General features: G+C 47.3%; 1 protein-coding gene across 4 annotated transcripts in view; it reads right to left on the reverse strand.

Annotated features, from left to right (window-relative positions):
• Positions 1 to 23,468, reverse strand: part of LOC144174700 (scavenger receptor class B member 1-like) — a 93,696-nt gene that overhangs the window by 64,563 nt on the left and 5,665 nt on the right. Inside the window, exon 2 of one of the 4 annotated variants that reach the window (XM_077703523.1) lies at positions 15,003 to 15,173. The gene's annotated coding sequence lies outside the window, so the exon portion shown is untranslated. Of the gene's footprint in view, positions 1 to 2,166; positions 2,324 to 14,984; positions 15,174 to 23,468 lie in introns of those variants that run through there. The other 3 variants (XM_077703526.1, XM_077703525.1, XM_077703527.1) reach the window with 3 other exon arrangements.

A 23,468-nucleotide genomic window follows, 5' to 3' on the forward strand; every position in this document is an offset into this window, starting at 1 on the left:
CTTCTTTCGTATATAACTTATCTACTGGAGCAAGCCGAGACTGTTGCCTGACGGGCGACTCCAGCTAAGGAAAACATTTGTTATCAGAATCTGCGATCATTGCTTCTAAGGCTGGCCATAAAGCTGGGCGCCCGGGCCGGGGAGCAGAGAACAAGATTTGTGGCTAAATTTCTTTCGCGAGGCCTACGCTGCTTCCCGGACTCACTTACTTCAGTTCCGTCGCACTTTAATTACAAAAAAAAAAAAGAACTAAAACAAAAGGTTCAACTATACTTAGTTACCTGCCATCGGCTCCCTTCCGCATTAGGTGCTGGGAACGTGTAGCATCCGCTGAGGAGATGACGCCATATATCTCTACCACAGCCCTAACGCAATTTCGTTCAGGCCTGCTTGAAAGCCAAAAAGTTTAGAATAGAAAACTGAACAAAGTATGACGAGATGCTGGGCCAGGGACCTTTAAAATTGCAACAGCGTTAGTCACCGAACTAATTCTCGGAACCCGCCAGTCATTCTGTTACCTGTCTGCAGACCTGCACTATAGCTTTCTTTTATTTTTTGCCCACATATCGTGCACTTATTTATACATTCTGGCAGATCGCTGCAATTTTCAGTTAAAAAATACACTTATTTTTCCCTCGGCCGCACGTATGCTCTGCAAAATTACATCCCCCCACGTGTAATGGGCACAGCATATAGAAGTCACAGTAAATTCAACACAGCTTGATGTTTATTGCCTATTCTATTGCTAATTCAAGTAACTCTCAGTAAACAAGGCTTCACTTTGGTTCGCTCCATTTTCCCCTATTACAAAAGCTGATAAGGGACCGAATGCACGGGGAACGTATTGATTGCATGGGATGTGATGCTAAAGTGGTCAGTATAAGGGTACATAATGGCCCTTGATGTAAAGCGTGAAAATGTCGTGATGGCAGGTGACAATGGCGATGGGATTGCGCAAAGGCGCGAGGAACCCGTATACACGCCCCTTGCTTTACCAATAGAACCACCACCATCTCTTCCGAGGATGTCCGCGGTTAATAACGATATTAAAAAAAAACTGGTTTCAAAAATTCACTCGTCCAGGCACGGTACAAGACGTTAGGTTGAAAACATGGGTTAGTCGACTAAAAGCAATGAAGGGTGTAATGGGATTTCACTGGGTGTGCAGATCGAAAAAGTGCCTTCGTTTTGCATTGTCCAAAGCCGTATACACTCAAAGCAAATGCGGAACACCCGTCACATATTTGTGGTTGAAGAGATGTGAACGTTTAATGCGAGTGTGGCCTATACCAAGTCTGCGCAGGGATATTTTGCTAGACCTATTTATTGGTCTGTGAGTGTCTACGTATTCACGGCTTTGCTACACACGTAGTTCGTTATGTCTTTGTTTTTGTTCTGTTGTTTGTGCTAGCTATAGTGCAGTTCCTTTCGTATTTGCGGTATTATGTGGCTGTAGGCAACCCGTACGATATCTGTAGGTCACTGCAGAGAGAGTTGACAGCAGCGTTTACAGCAGCGATTTAGTTTTCTCCATATGCCGCTTCGTCCAGGAGAGAGAGAGAAAAACACTTAACAAAAGCTGAAATCTAGCGAAACGATATCAAGTTTAAAGCATAGGAAGACATTACTGCGTTCATGAGACGATTAACGACAATATTTTTGTTTGGTTTACCATAGCGCATTTCAGGATGAGGACATGCAGCTTAATATCAACGAGTAAAGTAGGCAATTAGAATAATTTGACGCATTAACGTACATCTGCATGCCAACTAAAAGCGATTCTTCACGAATTTGGCGAATACCAGAACACACAAAATAAAAAGTTCATGAGTGAATTCGGGAGAAATTGTCTCTAGCTCCAATATATCGTCTGATCTTGAAGCATCAGTCTAAAACGCGCACAAAATCGGGTTATCGAAGAACCTTGGACATTTATAACGAACATTGTTATTATAAATAATGTGTTATCAAGTAAGCGCTGAAATTGCCAAAACATACGCGCACACCAACTAACTTCGCTTGAAAACTTCATCTCCTGCTAAACTTTCGCCATGCTTTTCAGAGTTTTTTTCTTTTTTTTTTTTTCCATCCCATGTTTCAGTAGCCAAGGAATTGTAAAACGAACGACGGGACAGTCTGACCATGGAAATTTTCAGTGGCACTTACTCACCAAATGGACGTGAAAATGACGCCTGCGAGAGAGGCACGTGGAGTCGATCAAGAAGCCGGTCTGGCGCGGGGGTATATTCCAAAGTGTCGTGCAGGTGATGTGCTCCCGAGGCGGCGCGTTTTTCCCCAAGCGGTCGGCATAGCGCAAACAATTTCAGCCGAGCGCGACTACTCGGAGTGAGAGTGAAGACGCTCTCTTCCTTTCGTCAGCAGTGGTCAAAACCCGCCGGCAAGGACCCGGGAAACCTGTATGCCATTTTCTAAGAGCCGCAGCACGCACGTTATCGGGAGAGGAGGATCGCGTGTGACGCAGTTGCAATCCAACGCCGTGCTTCAGCGTTGGTACACGAACTATCCCGGTAACGCTGAATCGGACTTTTTTTTCCCCGTTTCTTGTTCTTATTAACGATGCCTATTTGAGGCAGGCGTTGAGGAAAGCGCGCGGCGACAATCGCGGCGGAGCGTCAAGGTCGAGGTGTTGCGCCGCGTGTGCCGTCTGCGGAGATTTAGCGCAGCGTCGCGGGGTGATGTTTGCTCTCTTATGAAAACGCCTTCCGCGATGGGCATTCACATTGAAACTGTTTTATACGCGGTGCTTGTTAACAGGACCTGCGCATGTGCAGCTTGCCAGGGGAAAGGGCGAATCGGTGCTCAGTGATTTTATCGCAGAATCAACGCAATTCAAAATGGGCAAATCGTGAGATATATACGGTGACTGTCTTCACGGTGCTCACTGACGCCTTGTAAGAACGAGGAGGTGTATTTCGCTCCCTATGAGAAAGGGGGATTATAGAGGCAAAAAAATGTGATGGTTTAATGCGGCGAAGCTACACTTGGGCTAATGCGCGCCGTTGTTGGACTACGTTGTTGGACTAGTTGTTGGACTACGTTGTTGGACTAGTTGTTTGGACTACGTTGTTGGACTAGCTGTTGGACTAGTTGTTGTTGGACTAGTTGTTGGACTAGTTGTTGTTGGACTAGTTGTTGTTGGACTAGTTGTTGGTACGTTGTTGGACTAGTTGGTCGATCACACTTAATGGATGTATAGCGCAAAAAAAAAAAGACGAAGGACGGAAAGGATGCATAAGTACAAAGCGCTTTGTTCTTGTGCATCCTTTCCGTCCTCGTCTCCTTTTTTTTTTTTTTTTTTTTTGCGCTGTAAATATCACTTAAGTGTGAAGTCTCGACACACGGGTGTTTTCACTTTTCGCCCTCATCTGAAAAGCAGCCACCGCGGCCGGGATCGAAGCCGCCTCCTTAGGCTCCGCAGCACAACGCCTTAGCCACTGAGCCACCATGGCGAGTGAGGGATAAATTTCTGATGGGACGAATTATATATAACACACTATGTTAAAAAGTACCCAGCGCGTTACTCTCCTAAACGGCTAATGCAGTGCGCCTAATGCAACCACGACATAGTACAGTAGACTCCCGTTAAGAACTTGAAGGGGCCGAGAAAATTTGTTCGTATTATCAGAAATTCGTCTTAAGCGGGCATTTTTTTTTTTTTTTGCATTGGGCACGTTACAAGGGAGAAAAAGCGTTGTTCGACTTAAGAAATTCGTCTTAACCGAGTTAGTCTTAACGAGAGTCTGCTGTAGTTTCCCCTCATCAACTGTTGGGCCGTATAAGCTCAGGGACTCCTCACTCATGGCGCTGTTCAAAGTTTGCTCTGGGCAGGTGTGCAATCGACTATACTGCTCTGCCGAACGATCATTCCGCTCAAGAAGCGAGCGCTAGCCGCTGCGCACATGGAAGCCAAGGTAAACGGAAAACGGCAGTCGAAACGAATTGCTTCATCCCTCATAGGCGCCGTCCACGCGTGTTGTCGAGTGGCTAATCGTATGGAGCGTGGTGGCGTCACATACTTCCGCTATACCGGCCCCTAGCGTATACCGCTTACTTTTGCTCGCCCGCGCGCACTCAATCACCGGAACTCGCGCCAGTCAAATATGCGGCGGCAAGTGAAGAGCTCCTGAGGATGTACGGATGCAAGCGTCACGCAACATACAATATTTCGCTTGGCAACTCGATCTCCAATGAGAGTAGTGCAAATAATCGTGCAAATCGTTCCTTGGGACCGTATATGCTGCCTGCGCTGGGCAGAGGCCACTGCAATTTCAGCAATTCCCCACCTAGGGGAATGCGCTAACTTCTCAGCCGACTTCAATGGGTGCATACCTTCGTCCTTTCTATTTTGTGCGCGGCATGATTGGTCGCCTTCAATTAAGGTCTGGAATCGGAAGTTTGTGCAGTCTGCCGATGTTCACGTTCTTTGAATTCGTCGAAAGACGGTGGTGACGAGGGCTTGATGTACTTACTAAACCCAGCTCCTTGAACCACCCGCCGTGATATGTGAATGGGCGCTTCTGCGCTTCTGCGCCGGAAGAATGGGGCCGTTATATCGCGATTTCTTTCTTTGGAGAGATAAATGGCAGGACTAGCAAAAAGATGGACGCAGAAAGTACGACGACACTGCTTACAAGCCTAATTGAAAATATAACGAGTGCGCGGCACCTGATTTTTTTGTCTTTTACAAAAAAGTTTGTTTTTATACATCCGCTGAGTCCGCTATACATATATATATATACACACACACACCTTGGGTTAACTGGGGTTTTCAGAGAGAAACGCAAGTTTGAGATTCACGGTAGGAAGGAGCCAAATGAGTAACAGACGATCAGAAAACCCGCTTTCACATTTTCTGATCGTCTGCTACACCATTTAGCTCCTTCCTACCGTGAATCCCAAACGTGCGTTTCTCTCTGAAAACCCCAGGTAGCACTGTCGTTCCAAGATCAACTTGCGCCGGCTCGCACGTACAAATCAGCCGCCATTTTCCCATGGTGGCTGATGGTTTTTTTTCCATTTTCCCATGGTTTTTATTTATTTTCAGAATAACCAGGTAAGTACCGTCGTTGTTGCCGGTGTCAAACAAAATGACCACAAAATGCGACCTTCGTGTGAAGTTTGAGCGCGAACAGAGCGGCGGTTCGTTCAGGGAAAAATTTTAAAGTGTTTCAATGATCGTCGCACCACCCTGTATACGAGTACAAGCCGGGCTCCTAATTTGTCTCCATGCGGGATTTGAACCCAGGGGCGGAATTCTCGCGTTTTGTTCGTTTTGTGTCCATTTCAAGAGTGTCTGTTCATAGCAACCCCTGATTGGCTAAAAGCGAACAACCGGATGCGACGCCACGCAAGCACGGCGGAGCTACTGCGTTGAGCCGCGGCTTCTCGCGGAGCAGACGATTTGGAGCAGACGATTTTTCGCCGCCTTGTTGTTGGTTCACTGGCGGAACAATAAACACATAAAAGATAGCTTAAAATAGGTTTAGTCGTTTAAAATGTGTTTACAAGAACCCAAAGCCCACCTACAACTGGAAGTATACGTCACAATAAAACGGACGCAAAACGGAGACGTTTTCGAAACGGACAAACACGAGAATGCCACCCCAGGTTTTCCGTGCACGAACCAAGTGTATTACCTCTGCGCTATCTCGACCCCTGTCGGAGAGGGAACGGTAATTAGCCTGATGTGTGCCGCGTAACAGGTGAACGTGACGGCCCATGTGCACGGGGACTGTGCACCTGTGGGGAGGCTGCAGCGTGGACTGCAGCCAGTCTGCCTGTCGTAGTCATTCGCTTTAAAAGACGAAGGAACGGAACAGGATGGCAAGTTGGGCGAGTTGGTGCTGATTCATCTCGAAAACAGGCGCGGAAAGACGTAGACTAAGATACTATACTAAATACTAAAAGAGAAATAGCGCGTCGTCCCGTGTATTTCTCTTCTTAGTCTACGTCTTTCCGTGCCTGTTTTCGAGATGAAGGAACGGAAGATTGATTGATTGTATGTATGGTTTAACGCACCGGCGCAACGCAGGCGATGAGGCGCGCCGTAGTGGAGGGCTGCGGATTAATTTTGACCACCTGGGGATCTTTAACGTGCGCCGAAATCTCGTACACGCGGGCGTTTTTGCTTCTCTCCTCCATCAGAAAAGCGGCCGCCGCTGCAAGGAATCGAACCCGCGTCCTTTGTGCTCAGCAGCGCAACGCCTTAGCCACTGAGCCACCGCGGCGGGTGAAGGAAGGAAATAGGCGCAGGCGCGATGTAACAGTAAAGTGTGACAATCGCTAGGCATTCGTTCGCAAAACACGTCCGCAGGCGTAAGTTCCCGAAGGATTTTTGTCCGCTGGCATGCAATTTCGCATTCGCACCCTGGAGGCATCGACAGAGAACAGCGCTTTAAAAAAAAACACAAAAATAAATATCACAGCGACACTGTGTGTACCGCTACGCCACAGTGTCTTAACGGTGTCTGGCGTCTGTCCATTAAAAAAAATTACCATCCCTTCCTGAAGAAAGTTGAGAGAAGTGCGAAAGCTAAAAGTGTATTCAACCTTCGCTGCACGCCCAATCGATCGTCAAACCTTCAAAGACCCCAATCGCAAACGAAGAATGAACCCATGCGACGAGTTTCCCATAAAGGTATACTATTCTACTCCTTCTGCGTGATGGGTGAGTGTATCGTCTTATCTAGAACCGTTCCTTTTAACTGCAAAGCTGTTGAAGAAATCGTTAGTGTGCGGTGCCGGCAGTCAAAAATAGCGAGAGAATGACGACCGTTCGTGTGTGTGTGGCTCGCGGCGACCGCCCAGCGTCACCGGCGCACGTTTGTGAAGTCAAGCATACCCTCTTAGGGATATTGGCCACTATTGGCAAACAAACAAAAAACAAAAAAAAACATCGTTCGCCGTAATTGTGGCAACACTTGCTCGGAACAAAAAAGACACGTCATAGTGTACGCCCTACCAGGTGATGTACAATGATTATCACTTCCGAAAAAAATGAAGGAAGCTCACACTTATAGCAACAATGATGAAGTAAAGGTCGTTGCGGCAGCAAAGAAGAAGCAAATCGGTTGCAATCGTGGACTTAAACCATCGTGATGGTCGAGAAGGTTGCGTACAGCTTCGCTATACCTTCAAGTCTTGAGCTTCCTTCATTTTTCTCGCGATTTTTAACCGTTTTGACACAATGGAAGCTCAGTTTCAGGCACGCGCCGTGTGTTTAGAGATCTTATCAGAGCCCCTCGGTCAACCAACCAGTCAATAAAGAAATGCATTAGTTTTTTTTTTTTGTTTTGTTTTTTTGACAGGACGCCTTCGATCCCACTAAGAAAGCTTTCGCTTTAAAAGCTCTGCGGCAAATCCAACCGTCTAACGCGTTTTATTTCGCGTTTAGGAGGCGCCGGCTTTTTCGCTGAATGACCTACTTAACGCACCACATTAAAAAAATTCCGAGAAACGTTAACAACAACAACAAAAACAACAGCAAAAAAAAAAAAAAAAAACGACGCGGCAGCAGCGATTACAAAAATCACACCTGGGGCCTCATGCGCCCACTATCTTGTTCAGCATGATATCTTCCTCGTCCCAAGCGCGCCCAGTGTGAAAATAGAACCCGCTTGCGTTGGGTTGCATATGCGCGAAGGCCCGGATTTCTCTGTGCGCTGTTGACAAGTTTATAGAAGGCTCCACATAGCCGGTGGTCGTCGGAATGAGTTTTAGTGGCGGTGGCCACAGAATGTGTTCCGACTCATATTCTACATCGCATGGCCATGACATTGAGATGGAATGACCCCCCCCCCCCCCCCCCCCCTTCATTTTCTACAATGGTCGGGGAAAAGAAATCGAGTTTGGCGCCTTGCACATGCATCTGCTGCTCGCGCTGCTGCCCGAAACCTGTTGCGGCGCAAGTTTTCGCGCTGGCAACATGGTGCGAGCTCTTACATTATGCAATTTTCATCTGACAGCCATAGAGAGCCCTGCAGACACAGCTAAAACAGGCCTATCCTCCGCTACCATGAGTATTTCAGAAGCAAAACAAAAAATAAATAAATTCGGTTGGCAGTACTTTCTAAAGAAATATCTAAAGAAGCTAGCAGAAAGAAATGGTAAGAGGGGGCCATAATTTCTCCGTTCAGTTTCCAAAGCACGACGTTCCAGTCGCGTGATTGTTGACGTATGACGCCGGGTGCCGGCAGCTCATCTGTATGATCGTTAAGACGCGACAGCCGCTATGGAAATCCGCGCCAGAAGATGCATAGGCAAAATCTGTACGCGGTATTTATTGGCACTTTTTGCTCTCGGGCTTCAGTTTTTTTTTTCTTTTTTTCTTTTCGCCGTGCGGTGGCGTAGACAAAAATACATTTCGAGGAGGGGGAGGGGGGGGGGGCTGTACGCCACCCCGAAAAAAAATAAAAAAGAAAGTCTGCGCTGGACGTGCAAGCAAAACATATCATTTTTGGTGTGTTCTTATTTATATATACTTACTCTTATATATATATATATATATACATACTCAAGATGAAGACTGGTCCTCCAGTCGAAACGTCAGTAAACCACTGTTTGTTTTTAATCGTGCGTCTACCATTTTCTCAACTATTTCTTCTGGCTCCTCGAGAAGTTTCTTCTACTGCTTATATAAATATAAATAATAATTATATATTATATATATATATATATATATATATATATATATATATATATATATATATATATATATATATATATATATATATATATATATATATATATATATATATATATATATATATATATATATATATATATATATATATATATATATATATATATATATATATATATATATATATATAGGTGACGTCAATAACGTCTTCATGCTGACCCTCAAGTGAAGTTTCGAAGAACAGGTATCGTTTCCACGGGAAAAAATAGGAAACACGCCCTCGTAATTCGTATGCGATGAGCCATGTCCACGACACCCATGATTACAAACGTATTTCCCGCGCATCTTCGGTCCCGTCCTTGTTTTAGTCAGTGTCCCCGTGCCTGCGTTGAGGAGACGCCTAGGACCTAGGACTCATTTTTTCCGGGTGTGACTCGTCAGTCTTTACCATAAGGAAAAGAAGGCTAGTTGATTGAGCCGTGCAATGGCCGCCGCACTAGGAAGCCCTTGTCTTCTACGTGCGTCGTTGTGCGTGGTGATTGTCCTCTGAGCAGTTCGAGAAAAGCTGCAACTGCGACACGCCGTTACGTGCGTCATTTCTTGTAACGAATCCTGCTGAATTGACCCCTCTCCGTGGAAAGAATGGAACGCTAACTCCCAAAAGATCACAGCCGCGTCCGTCATCATAGCTGCTAGTCATCGTGACTTGACCTCGCCGGAAGATAAACAGGAAGTGCGCATAAAATTGACCGTATACAATCTTCACCAGCGCGTGGTCATTCCTCGCAACACACTTCTCCTATTGGCCCGAGTGTAGTTGGACAGAACGGAAGTATGTAAAGGTGCACCAAAAAAATAATAATTTTCAAGTCATACAACTTTCTCCCAGTGTGCTCCAACCTTGGAAAGTTGTACAGCTTGGTCACCGCGTTTTCCCACTATTGCTGCACAAACGTATTATAGGTGAATGGTGGGATATTTTCAGTGCACATGAGAAAAATTAGGTGTACGACGCTCGCTCCTTAGTAAGCTCTGCTTCGGCTGTGGAAGTGGCACACTTGACAATGGCAGCACCTAATATTACATCATAGTAGCGTAACACACACACATAATATATATATATATATATATATATATATATATATATATATATATATATATATATTCACACACAAAGTGTGATCAAAATTAAGTCGACAGGTTGTTTTGAAATTAGGCGCTTAGCTTTACGTGAAGACCACCTATACAGTGAGGTTAGGCGCCCAGGGGGACGCAGAATTAGGCGGTAATTATTTATCTCGGTGAGTTATTTAACCAAAATTGAATAATTAACTTTTTAGTGGCTGCAGTAAGCAGGCATGTTCGTTTTGAAAAGTTAGACGTAATCTCGTTTCTACGCAGTTTCATTTGGCAGAATTATTCTAGTGCTTCCGTACTCCGATATACCGAACTGCAGAGTAATTGCCGTTCCCATGATTACGCATGCTAGACAATGACGACCGTCGCAAAACTCTTCCCTTTTGTTCTGTGTTTCGAAGCGGTTCCGCCTACTACAGATTGCGATGACGCCATCCAAGACTGAAAGGGTGTCAGTTATCACGTTTTCCTGTGCCTCCACCCCGTTGTCAAACTAAACATCGTACAGAGCAGTCACGTCACAAAAGGGAGGAGCTTTGCGCCGGTCTTCACTGTCTAGTATGCGTAATCATGGGAACAGCAGTTAAAATTCGCAGCTCGATATCTCGGTGTACGAATGCGCTAGAAAAATTCTGCAAATGAAACTGCGTAGAAACATCATTGCGTTTACTCCTCAATACAAACATAACTGCTTACTGCAGCCGCTAAAAAGTTAATCATTCATTTTAGTAATTAATCCACCGACATCAGTAGTTAACTTTGATCCTCCTGTATATATATAATGTGGTTAGAAAACAGCAAATAGCATAAGCCCGCATCCAGCGATTGGGCTCAGCTCACCTATCGGTTAATTCTGGCTGCACAAAAATACACGCCAACAGAGAGTAAGAACGATGGGGCTGGGCGTGTAGGAAAACCCAGAAAAATAGTGCGCGCGCCTAACTCATATCTAAGCTTTGTATGGCGTGATTCTGTCGATGAAGGAAACATACGAGCGCTGAGCCGTAAAACGGACGTAAGGCGAAGACAAACATGCACACAGGAGTACAATCGTGGACGCACAAACCACCACGCGTGATCGTCACTAAACGCCTGGAAAGGAAAACCTACGCACGCAGCGATCGCGGCTGCGGTTTGTGCTGCTTGTTTCATTCCTTCAGTTCAGAACACTGGCAAACGCAAGGGTCTTATTAGCGTGTTCTTATTCCCCACTCATGTTCTCGAAGGGACCCGCCGCGGTGGCTCAGTGGCTAAGGCGTTACGCTGCTGAGCACAAGGTCGCTGGTTCGATTCCCGGCCGCGGCGGCCGCTTTTCTGATGGAGGCGAAAAGCAAAAACGCCTGTGTGTACGAGATTTCGGCGCACGTCCACCCCCCCCCCCCCCCCCCTCAGATCCCCAGGTGGTCAAAGATCCCCAGGTGGTCAAAGTTAATCCGGAGCCCTCCACTACGGCGCGCCTTATCGCCTGCGTTGCTTAGGCGCGTTAAACCCTACCTACAACCCTCCAACCAATCAGGTTCTCGAATAAAATATGGAAAGAGAACAAAAAAGAAAGGAAAAGAGAAGGGAACAGGGAAGTGGACGAGTTGAAAGAAGGAGGCAAGAATGGAAAGAATGAATGGAAGGAAGTATACCTGAATCACTCCCTCCATGAATTGAGCAACTGACTTGTCCCTGGCGGCTGCAGATTTCTAGCTTATTTTCTTATTAGGCACGTTTCATTTTGATCACATACAACACTTATAACTTAAGCCAATACAAGCATGGCTGCTGACAGTTCTAGCTGCGTCTCTTGGCAGATCTATTCGAATTATGGTTGCTGCACAAACAATCTGCGCACAGCCCCAGTGAAGAGCACGACTGCATCCTGTCCGACGCTATGGAAGAAAAACACAGCTGTTTGTAGGTGCATCATTTGTCTCCTGTTCTGAGGAACATAAAAATGAGTTTCGGAATCACAAACACCAAATTTTATATTTTTGCAGTGGGAGGCCTTTCTTCTGCAGTTGAGGGGTCACCACGCATGCGGCGACTATACTGTAGGTGTGAACCAAAAACCCTTACTCTCGGTCTCATTCCCTCTCTCTCTATCTTGCACCGGGAACCGCAAAAACGAAAGGTACTCATACAGGAAATTCAAGAATTGTCTCTCAAAATCTTAATCTCGGACTTCATTCGCGTGTACTACAGGTAACACCAGCACAACATGGAATGGGCAATAAGGAGGTATCGTTCACGTCTGGTCGGTGCTAATTGTTTCGGAGAAGATCTAAGCAACCACCTGGCGTCAACCAAGATTTCTGGAGTAAAAATTTATGTTTTGGAGAAAGTAAAATACAGCAGTTCATTGGTCTATTCACGTTCTTGCTCTTGAAAGCACTATGAAACCACCTCTTCAAGATATACTGAAGCCACGTGCTGTTATTGTTATGTTTGCTGTTAACTGACGATGTTGCAGATGAACTGCAAAATACTGATCACACCGCCAACCTTGGAGAGACCCTTGAGGAGTCAAGACTGGTAATAATTATACCTGTAGGTCCAATGACTCGCTCGTCAAGAGTTTAATATCATTCCTTACTGCCCTAAGGTGTGAAAATATGCGTAAATTATGAAAATTTGTGAAGACTAGAGGCTCTTAACTGCTGAAACATTACCGTCTTGAAATCAATAAAACAGCCGGCTTGTTTGTTCGTAAAAGAGAGAAAGGGAAGCTCAACTTCATGGCTGATACGCTTTCGATAGTAGAACCAGCTTACTGGAAATACAAGTTCTAATTTATACAACTTGCGCGAGCTCTGGAACAATTTGATACTAAGTTAAGCATCCTGGCAAGTTTGTCTTTTTCCACTGCGCACACGAACTTGATTCTGAATTCTTCGCCACAGCACTTCGCATTTAAAACCTTTTGACACATCCCAACCTTCCTTTTTAAATGCGGTATTAGGAATGCGTTGTATTAAATTTGGTGCTTTTATTGTACGTTATTCTCATTGTGTCTTATTATCTTCCTCATTATTGATTATCCCAAAACTTGTATTACAGAAATCGAGCTTTCTACTAAGGCAGAGCGTTTTACGGGCCGCTTCAGCCGCACCCGGCACTCAGCTTAAGTGAAATCAGCACACGAATTTGAAAACGGGCCGTTACACGTGCTTGGACAAGGGAAAGAAGTTGACTGCGGCGCTTCGCGTCTCACCTTTCGACCACTCGCGCCTCAGTTCAATTCGCACCCCCGAGATAGAAAATCTCGTCCCGTGTGGTGACTTGTATTTCAAATGTTCACGTCGCTGCTGTGTGTCAGCGGGTTAAAGGCTGGTTGCTGCAGCGTAACTTTTTATGTCGGCGAAGGCGAAACGTAAGCCCATGAATACGAGGTTGGGCCTTCCGAGGGCCCAAGGCTGGGGTTGAAAAGGAGAAGAGAGGCAAATAAGGACGTATCATATAAGTGACCCGCACTTGGGCGCCAGATTAGTACACAAAAAGCTATAGGAGGGCAGGGGAGTGACTGCGGCTCCTTTGTTCGTACGTCTCGGCTGCTTAAACTTAAAGTTCCTGTTTGTAGCTTCCCTGGGGCTCCCGTAGGGAGCATATAAAATAGTTTCATACAATAAAAACTAGAGGGGAAACTGGCTTCGATGGGAATGATGGGTAGTTCTGGAACCGGATTGCGTAGTATCGAAACGGGCCTATGGCTGCGCAAGTTGTGTTTTTTGACAAAAAAAAACAACAAACTCTTGTTGCCCGGTTCGCCTTTAACAAATTACACGGCGAGCAAGAACGTTAGTGACAAAAAAACTGGTTTTGTACGAAACAAAACGGCGCGTTTAAGTAAAAAGCAGACGCGGAGTCGAGGAAGTTTGTGGAGTAGGTCTGACATTTGCCGCCAACTACAGCAGGATGCGGACTTCTTTAAAAACTACTCGTAAAAGCTTCGGAACTTGTAGTTTTTAATACTAAGGACAGTTTTGTGCTCCCCCCCACGCCCCTCCCCCCCCCCCCCAAAAAAAAAAAAAAAAAAAAAAACAGATTACCTTTGAAGAAGTTATTCTAGCCTGAATTAGTGACATTGATCAAGCTGCGTTCCTATCAGCCGCCGGTACTGCTGGCCTACGCCGTAGGAGCCGGCGTTCGCACGAGAAGTGTGGCGGCTCCAAGCAGTTCACAACTGTCGTGGGCGAATGAGCAGCGCCGCAACTCCTAATTCGCAGGCAACTTCGCCGCATACAGCGCCGTCATTTGTGTTTTCGTGCTCGCTGTGCCGGCAATGAACTCATAACCCACCTGATTCGCAACTATAGTTACAAAAAATTTCCACTCAGGGCGGCGTCAGTGCGCGTACGGCATTCAGTTCATGGAGAAACGCATTTTTGAACGCTTCTTGCAACATAGGCACATGCGTTCATGCAATTACAAAACGACAACGAAACTGGCTGCACGATTCAATCCATAATAACTTCCGCAAGCCATCGAGTGCCAATCTGAATCCAGACACCGCGGCGAACGATCACAGTGCCAGATTCCTCTCTAGTTGTTATTGTATGAAACTCTATGGCATATAACAGCAATTCTACTCCATCCTAAAGCAATGCGCTCCACGCGGTACGCTATGCAGCGCAGAGACATTCAACGCGTTATGTTTTATGACATGAGACGCGTTGCGGGGGTCTTAATTACGGATGGCAAGTGCAACATCAATTTGAATTCATCGTACAGCAGTGCTTGAAGACAGGGGAGAGAGAAGAGGGCACACACGGCAGCGCTGCGCCAAGCGCTGTTCTACGATGAACCAAAACCAAGCAGCCCAACTTTCGATTCATCCAGCCTTTCTCTCTCTCCCATCCCAGCTGATAATGAAGCTGAAGACAGGTCTAGTCCCGGTGATGATGATGATGATGCTTAGCGGCTTCCCCTTTGTAACGAGGTGGCGTTGCGCAGCGACCTTAGTCGTAACGCCGCTGTACAATCACCTCGTCATTAAAAAAAATCAACCTTTATGGTATTTTTCGCGCCAGCCTGACTTCTTAGTTGCTAGATGTCTTCCTAAGTTCTTCTCTTCTTTTTTCCCACCAACATTGTAGCCTTCTAATGACCTCTACTGCTTTACGATTCAGTTTTCCGTTAACCTCAAAGCCAAGGGCTTCTGGAAGCTGTATGTCTCCCTCACTGGGGACTAGGCGGATACCTTTGCACTCAGACGTACCTGGTCGGCACCCCCTGGTGTTGTTCGGACCGGTGGTGCGGAGACGCACCCGGTGGATTCGTCTCCGGGAAAGCCAACGGGAACGGCAAGCGAAGGAGAGTCGCGGCGCGCGTCTGCTGCCCGCTGGCGTCCGGGTGATCACGCGCTGACGCTCGTTCTTATCGAGAGGGCCTACGGGGCGACAGGAAAGAGAAAAGGAGAAAGGCAGATGTTAGATGGTGGTGAGACGATTCCACCCGAAGGTCCGCCGCCCCCAGCGTTCTTTTTGTGTGTGTGTGTGTGTGTGTGTGTGTGTGCGCGTAAGTGTGCTGGCCGCGCGTAAAGCAGCCGTGAATGGGACGAAACGCGGCTGAAAAGGGGCCCAGGATCATCGCCCTTCCTCCATGGGCGATGCACTTGAGCGCCCTGCGACGCTGTCGTACATTCGTCTCCATCTCGCATCCCTTTCCTGTCTTCTGCCCGTCGTCGCGTTTTGTGCCTGCTAACGGTAGCATTGTTAGGGTGTTACTGTTGACCTTTTCACTCTTTAAGCCTTGATAATATACTGGCATGTTCTGGAATGTGCTGCGCATGTGCAGTTCCATCATCCTGTCGACTGTGCCAATAAAATCGGCGCTAGTACAGCCCAGCGATACAATGTCTCACCCCGGACTAAGATGCCGAGAAAGTCTATAGATATATACATCTATAAAGTCTATACAAACCCATGCAGGACTTCGACAGAGCAACAATGTTACAAGCCCCTGAATGGGGAGGTGAGTGCTCGCTTAAATTTCCAGGTTGAGTACACAGCCCTTATTTCTCTCCTGCTTGAACTGGCGGAGGCTATTTGATTGGGAATTGTTTGTCCACATCCTGATATGGCACACGTACGCTGCTAGGGTTCACAGGGTCCATCACACAGGGTGCGCAGCGTTCGCCTATGTCTCTGACTTTCATTTTTCAACAAAACTTGTTGGTTAAATTAAGTGTTTTCCTGTTTTATGGTTTCGGTAAATACTGTAAAATAAGCAGTAAGATACGAGTGATTTTCTTTTAAAGCAAAAGCAGCTTAGAGATCTCCGATGTATCACGTTCGCATCATTTGTAATGATGCGGCCTATATTACACTGCCATCAGCTGGAGAAAGTTTTTGCGACACCTCTGCGTGTGATTCTATGCAAGTGTGTGACTGCTTAAATTAAGGGTACATAGAAATAAACAGGGGGACGCATAAACTGGCATTAGAGTATTTTGAACAGGTCTTGTGCCTGCAGCTTTCCGTGTGCTCTTATTTCAAGCAATGACACACTTGTGCTGTGCAGCATCAAGCGCTGAGGTATCACTAAAACTTTCTTTTGCAGTGCGAATTTGCAGGAACGAACCTTAGCACGTGGTTATTTCAACTGAAAAAAAAAAGTAAAACTCTACTCGCAACATGAAAAAAAAAAAAAATCCGTGCTCTTCCACTCTATGAAGAGGGATGACCACCAACCCTCTTGTGCCGAGCCTCAATGTAAGCGACAATATGCGTGGGCCAGATGTAGTCCAAGCGTGCACGAAGCAAAACACGTTTGTTTGTAATTTGCGATTGTGCATACTTTGTGGTTGTTTACCTGAATGAAACTTTGATGAACTAGAGTTTTATTCCAGTGCAGGAGCATGGGGCTGTCCGCTTCCCTCCCGTACAAGTCCGTGTGTTGACAACAGACGAGAATTCCACAATATTTACAACTTCACAGTGGACTATGTAATTTTGAAAAGTTAATGAAAGTCGGCGTAATGTTAGAGTCATCTTAGCGGCTAATTGTCATATGCTTTGTTTCTGGATAGTCTCAATAAAACAAGAGTTAGAGCCACTTTATGTAACGATACTCCCTCCGAAGATGGGCGTGCTTCACCGCTCAACACTCAAAGTGGAGAGAGAGAGAGAGAGAGAGCAACTTTTATTTAGCGTATTTATGCGTGGGAGTGGCTTCTCAGTCCAGAAGTCCAAACGCTGTCTTCGCATGTTCAGCCCTCTCCGTCAGCATGACTTGGTCGGCGAGGTGTGCGCTGGACAGCGCAGTCTCCCACTGCTCGAGGTTTGGGCTAGAAAAAGGGGGTGGCAAGTGTGGGTTTTGACTGCATTCCCAAATTATGTGATACAGGGAGCCTGCTTGTCCGCAGAACTTGCAATGCGGTGAATGCTGGTTAGGGTATTGCTTATGAAGTCGATCCGGATGAGGGAACGTGTTGGTTTGTAGCAGTCGAAGTGTGGATCCTTGGTGTTTACTTAACTGGGGGTGTGGCGGTGAATAGATCCTTCGTTCGAGCCTGTAGTGCTGGGTAATGTCTCGGTAGGAAACAACGGGGGTGGGGTCAGGCTCTCCTTCCGTGGCCTGGTTGGCGAGTGCGCAGGCCGTCTCGTGGGCGAAATCGTTGCCCGCGCGAGAGGAGTGTGCCGGGGCCCATACTATCACGACCTTCCGGTTTGGGGGGTTTGCGCTCAGGAGGCGGTGTGCTGTTGGAGTCACCATTCCCGCAATGTATCTTCTGCAAGCCTGCTGCGAGTCGGAGATGATTGTAGTTGCCTTGGTTTGAGTAATAGCCAGCGCTATGACCACTTCTTCCGCCTCTTGACTCGTTGTTTTGGGAATGGTTGCGCTGGTGAGGCATTTGTCTCTTGTCGTCACCACCGCCACCATTGCTCTCTTCTGTTTGCAGCTTGCTGCGTCTGTATACACTGTTCCCTCATCACTGCCATAAGTCTTATCTAGAGCTTTGGCCCTGGCCTGTCGTCTTCCTTCGTGATGTTTGGGATGCATGTTCCGAGGGATTGGCCTGATTTGTATGCACTACCTCGTATTTGACACAAGAGCTCTGGGTTGTAGCTGACCCTGGGGGGTCCACTGAAGTTTCCCAATGAGCTTTCTGCCAGCGGGTGTCAGTTCAAGCCTTAATTTGTGGCTTGAGAGGTGACCTTCGATTAGTTCGGATGTGGTGTTGTGGAGGCCTAACTTTAGCAGTAGAGGTGTCGAAGCGCTGATGGGGATTCCTAGTGCCTGTTTGTAGGCTTTGCGTATGATGACGTCGATTTGTTCCTCTTCACTCTTGGTCAGAATTACGTACGGTGCAGTGTAAGTAATGCGCGAGAGTATGAAGGCCTGGACCAACCTGGTGGTGTCCTGCTCTTTCAGTCCCCTCTGTCTGTTGGCCACCCTGCGTAGCATCTGAGTCAGTTGTTCTATGGTCGTCTTGAGTTCTTTTAATCAGGCCGGTGTTCCTTGTGTCCGCCTGAATGTCTAATCCAAGAATCCGCATCGCGTTTGTAGGCCTGATGGGATGACCTTACAGCATGATTTGTATATTGTCCTTGTCTTTCTTTCGGCCTCGCCTGCGCACGACCAGAAGTTCCGATTTTTGCGGTGCACATGTTAGTCCGCCCTCTTTAGCATACTCATTGACAGTATCGGCTGCTTGCTGGAGCGTGCCTTGGAGGCCACCAATGGAATCTGTGCCCGTCCAGATAGTAATATCGTCGGCGTAGAGGCCGTGTTTTATGTTGGGAATTTGGTCTAATCGGTTCGGCAAAAGCCATCTTACAAAAACAAACCCTGCAACGAGCCCATTAAGGTCGGCTTCACCTCTACATAGCAATGCATTGCTTAGAAGACATCTTGCAAGAGAAATAAAAGTCGCCATATTACAAACCCTAGGACATCTTTAAAATTTTGTATGATTTTTTTTTTCATTCCGTGAAGGTGTGGCGCACAGTGTTACGATCATGGGGAGTTGAGTGGGCGCCGCAACATGGCGCCGCGCTCACGTGCAATTCTTTTCTACATCGCTCTGTTGCTGGAAAGGATTTGCTGGATCCTAGCAATAGCCAGCCTTGCTGCAAAAAAAAAAAAATTGCCGCTGTTTGCATTCTTCAGTGCACTTCAAGCTGTTAGCGTAATGCAAGAAGTAGTTCTGCAATGAACGTTTGGCAACAGTCCGCTCCCCATGCAAGCACTCTGGCTCCAGTAGAGGCTACGCTGAGTTTTCATTGCGGCTAAATAAGTGAGAAGATGCCGGCTTTAAAGGTTTAGCAATGACATTGGATAAACCCCAATGGTGGGGCTTCAGACGTACTTCTACGCTTTTATCTGGTGTCCTCGTACAACCGTCCTAAGCGACTATACGGACAACATCAGAACCAGAAGTCACTGTGGGAATATTCGCAGGAGTTTTCTGGAGGAAAGTGCACAGCCTCCGTCCGCGGAAAAGAAAGGCTCTAGATGGGGAAAGCACACAGTGGGCAGGATAAAGAGGCCGGAGGCAGAGACTGATTCGATTGATTGATTGATTGTGGGGTGTAACGCGCCGACGCAACGCAGGCGATGAGGCGCGCCGTAGTGGAGGGCTCCGGATTAATTTTGACCACCTCGGGATCTTTATCGTGCGCCGAAATGTCGTATACACGGGCGTTTTTGTTTCTCGCCTCCATCAGAAAAGCGGCCGCCGCGGCCGGGAATCGAGCCCACGACCTCGTGCTCAGCAGCGCAACGCCTTAGCCACTGAGCCACCGCGGCGGGTGCGGAGACTGATTCAACAATCGGTAAAGATTCGAGCCGTAAAGCCGCGCACAAAACACGTTAATAAAACGTTCGGGGCAAGATACGCTACGAAACAAGCAACGAAACTCCTTATTCACAACGTGTTATAAGCCATGTTCGGGCTGTCCGCATATTTCCTAAAAATTCGCCTCAATCAGGCAAAATTGGCCAGCTCATCCGACTTCGTCGGTGTAAGAGAAGCAGGATGGAAATAAAAATATCGCCTGACCTTGTTTTCCTGTGTGTGGCTCCAAGAGGAGCGTTGTTTCACGGTATTTTCGCATGTCTCGAAAGGCACGCGAGCCGCGAGTTCCTCCCTACCATCGCGCACTCGGTCCGGACGTCAAGGTGCAGGCACGCGGCAAGTGACGCAAAGCGGTGACGAATTCCAGCCAGGATGCCGGCCCCTTCCTCCCCCTCCGAATATGCTTCTAAACCGAGTTACGCCCAGAGAAAAACATCCCCGGGAATCAACCAAAACAGCTGCCCTTCGAGAAGGGAGAAGGAAACACACGAGACGCGCAGCACCACCTAGCATACAGTATATGCCAACTAGCTCCACCCTCCCCTCCCCTACACCTCCCCCCCCTTCCCCCTATGTTGTCGAATTCAGTTCATCATGCCCTACACTTCGGCAATTCGCTTCTTCAAGGCGATTGATTGATTGTAGGGTTTAACGCGCCAACGCAACGCAGGCGATGAGGCGTTGTGGAGGGCTCCGGATTAATTTTGGCCACCTGGGGATCTTTAACGTGCGCCGAAATCTGTACACTCGGGCATTTTCGCTTTTCGCCTCCATCAGAAAAGCGGCCGCCTCCTCAAGGCGATCACTCAATTTATTACACCTATATACTCTTTTAAGACGCTGTTTTGAAAAGAGACCTTTTAAGTTACTGTCAATTAACTCAGCGTGCATAAAACACTGTTTAATCCGCCGCGGTGGCTCAATGGTCAAGGCATTGTGTTGCCGATCCCAATGATGCGTATTCAATCCCGACCGTGCATGGCTGCTTTTCAAATAAAGGCGAAAAGCGAAAACGCCCGTGTGCCAAGAATTCGGCGCACGTTGGAGATCCCCGGGCGGACAAAATTGATCCGCAGTACGCCACTACGGCGCTCCTTATAGCCCAAGTGTAGCTTCGGCGTGTGAAATCCCCTAATTTGGATTTGAAAACAGTGTTTAAATTTTGGAAACTCACCAAGTCGTGCGTATAGCCATTTCCTATCCGCTGGGTCCCGTGTTTGGCAAGAGCGTATACGTTATCTTTACAGTTTGAAGCATCATGCCGCGGTGACGGCTGCTAAACGGACTGACCTCGTCGCGATCACTACGCGAGCATGAGATGTTTCTCGGGCCAATGATCGATTCGTGTCTGCCCGACCCTTGTCGCCTTGGCGGTTGGCTTCACGGCCGAGCTGCGTAGCTTAGGAAACATTGATTTCGTCGCCTCGACACCTTCGCAAGAGCTCCAGGGGAGCGGCGCTATTGCTACAGATGCAAAAAAAAAGGGGGGGGGGGAAGGGGGGGGGGGGGACAGCTGTTGCTTCGCAGAGATTCCGAGGCTGAAATACTATATCCCGCATATGAAAACATACGAATTATTTTTGAATGATTGCACGTTTCCAAGCTCTGGGAACCATTCCCCAAATCTGACCTCATCTCCAACGTTTACAGGAAGGTCAGGTGAAACGGGAACCACTCAGGGGAACACGGAATCTCATCATCTGCTTTTAAATGCGACTCAAAGAGGAAACACGTCTGTCCGTCTGTAACGCTGGACGCGCAACTCTTCCCCCGCTTAAGAAAATTATATTAACAAAAGGCTCCAGGACCTCCATATTTTAGTGTAAGACCTGTTTTATTTCAGCTGGACAAATGTCTCCCACCCAATGCATGATCGTAGCGTAGTGAAGCCGACGTTAAGGATGCCTTGGTGTTTACTGTTTCATGGGTATATACGGGGCTTATAAAATAGCAGCCCCTAGGGTCTTCCTACTTTTTATGTCAGTCTGTTTATATCGGGCTTAAAAAATTGTCCTTCCGGCAGCGCATTTGTGCATAGTAGTGAAGCCGACATTAGGGCTCGGTGCAAAGCCCGTTTTTCAATATAAGCCCGTTCTACGATTCCCATTTGCGAGTTTCTGCAATCTCCAATTCCATTATACCTTATTTTAGTGCACAGACAAAGAAACCTGAATGGTAACGCAAACTGCCTCAACCGAGTCGACGGGACGGTAACTTTTCTGGTCCCCAAAACGTCGAGCTTTAAGAGTAATGTTAGTTGCTTGGTTGCTTACGACGCTACATAAGAAGGGCGGCCAACATGCTGGTGGGTGGCTGCGTAGTTGTCACTACAACAGAAGTACGCGCAATGTATCCAGATATAACAACTGGCGTGGTTCGAAGGAAGCTGCTATTATGCGGAGTAAAAACAATTGGCAGACCTTTTCGTTGCACGCGTTGTAGCCGAAAACAATAAATAGCATATGCTACAAAGCTGATCGACTTTCTCTGTATAAATTAAATTCCGAGACATGGTGCCGACAACGGCCACTTCTTTGTTTTATGTCGTACGAGCTAAGCGTGACGTACAGTTGGAAACAGTAAACAGAAACAATGCAAAATTTTTATAAGAGAAAACAAGCATTTGCCTTGCTGTACAAAGTAAAAATTACAAACTAGTTCTTTCCGCGTAATTTTGAAATGCAAGAATATTCATATCCAAGTAATTAACCGGTTTCTAACATGCAACCCAGATAATGCATGTTAATGCATTAAAAAAAATGCAGACGGCCCCAAGTTGTTATCACACGCTGCGTGTTGTGATATTTTCTTTCGTTCCCGTTCCTGCTCGCGTCGTCGCTGATCTTAGCTGCTTGCTCCTGGGAAGTACGTATGACGACTGTCCACGGAGAAAGTCATTGCGTGGCTCCCATTTTCGAAGTAACGTGCGGCCGGTGTTTGCCATTGCCATGTTGAGCGCTGCACCGGTCAAACCACCGCTGCCCCTGCCCGGCCGCTATCGTTTTTCTGTGCTCAATGCAGAAGCTCGCTGCGCGTGCGCTCCGCTGCGACAAAGACAAGCCCAGCCACACACTCTGCCCTTACTTCTAACTCCTCTCCAACGTGTTTTTCTTTCACGTATGCTTATCGGTTGCGAAGGAAGAGTTTTCTGCGAACACAGTACCGTTTTGGCCTGGCCACATAAAGCTTCTCTCTCTCTCTCTCTCTCTCTCTCTCTCTCTCTCTCTCTCTCTCTCTCTCTCTCTCTCTCTCTCTCTCTCTCTCTCTCTCTCTCTCTCTCTCTCTCTCTCTCTCTCTCTCTCACACACACACACGCACACGCACACGCACACGCACGCACACGCACACGCACACACGCACGCACACACGCACGCACACACGCACGCACACACGCACGCACACACACACACACATACAGTTACGGCGTTGGATAGATATAGCAAGAAGAGGGTGAGGTGGGGTGCATGGAGTTCACCCAGAGCGTCCTTATTTGGCGGTGGCGGGCAACCAGCTGTTCATTCCAGTGACAGAGCAATATTTTGTGTTTAGTTAGCCAAGGAAATTGAAGGAATCACTGTCGTCTCTCAAAAAAAAGGCATCTTTCCTGTATTTACGAGTGGGAGTCCTCTGACGCTCATGCTTTCTTCCTTGCATTTATTCTTTCCTTCCCTGAGCATCCACTCCCACAACTCGGACCAAGAATTCTACTTTTAGTGAGCAGCACTTTGGCGGCCGCTACTGCGGTTCGACATCGGCGTCGGCGTCGTAACCTAGCGAGCGAAGAGGAATAAAATGGCGGATGAAAGTGGGGCGAAACTGTGAGGGGGAGGCAGTGAGACATGCTGGGCGGTGGCGATGCGGGGCGAGATGACGCCATATCAG

The sequence above is a fragment of the Haemaphysalis longicornis genome, unplaced genomic scaffold (assembly GCF_048455015.1).
Source record: "Haemaphysalis longicornis isolate Haplotype H1 unplaced genomic scaffold, Haemaphysalis longicornis Haplotype H1 scaffold_3, whole genome shotgun sequence".
Classification (NCBI taxonomy): Eukaryota; Metazoa; Arthropoda; class Arachnida; order Ixodida; family Ixodidae; genus Haemaphysalis; species Haemaphysalis longicornis.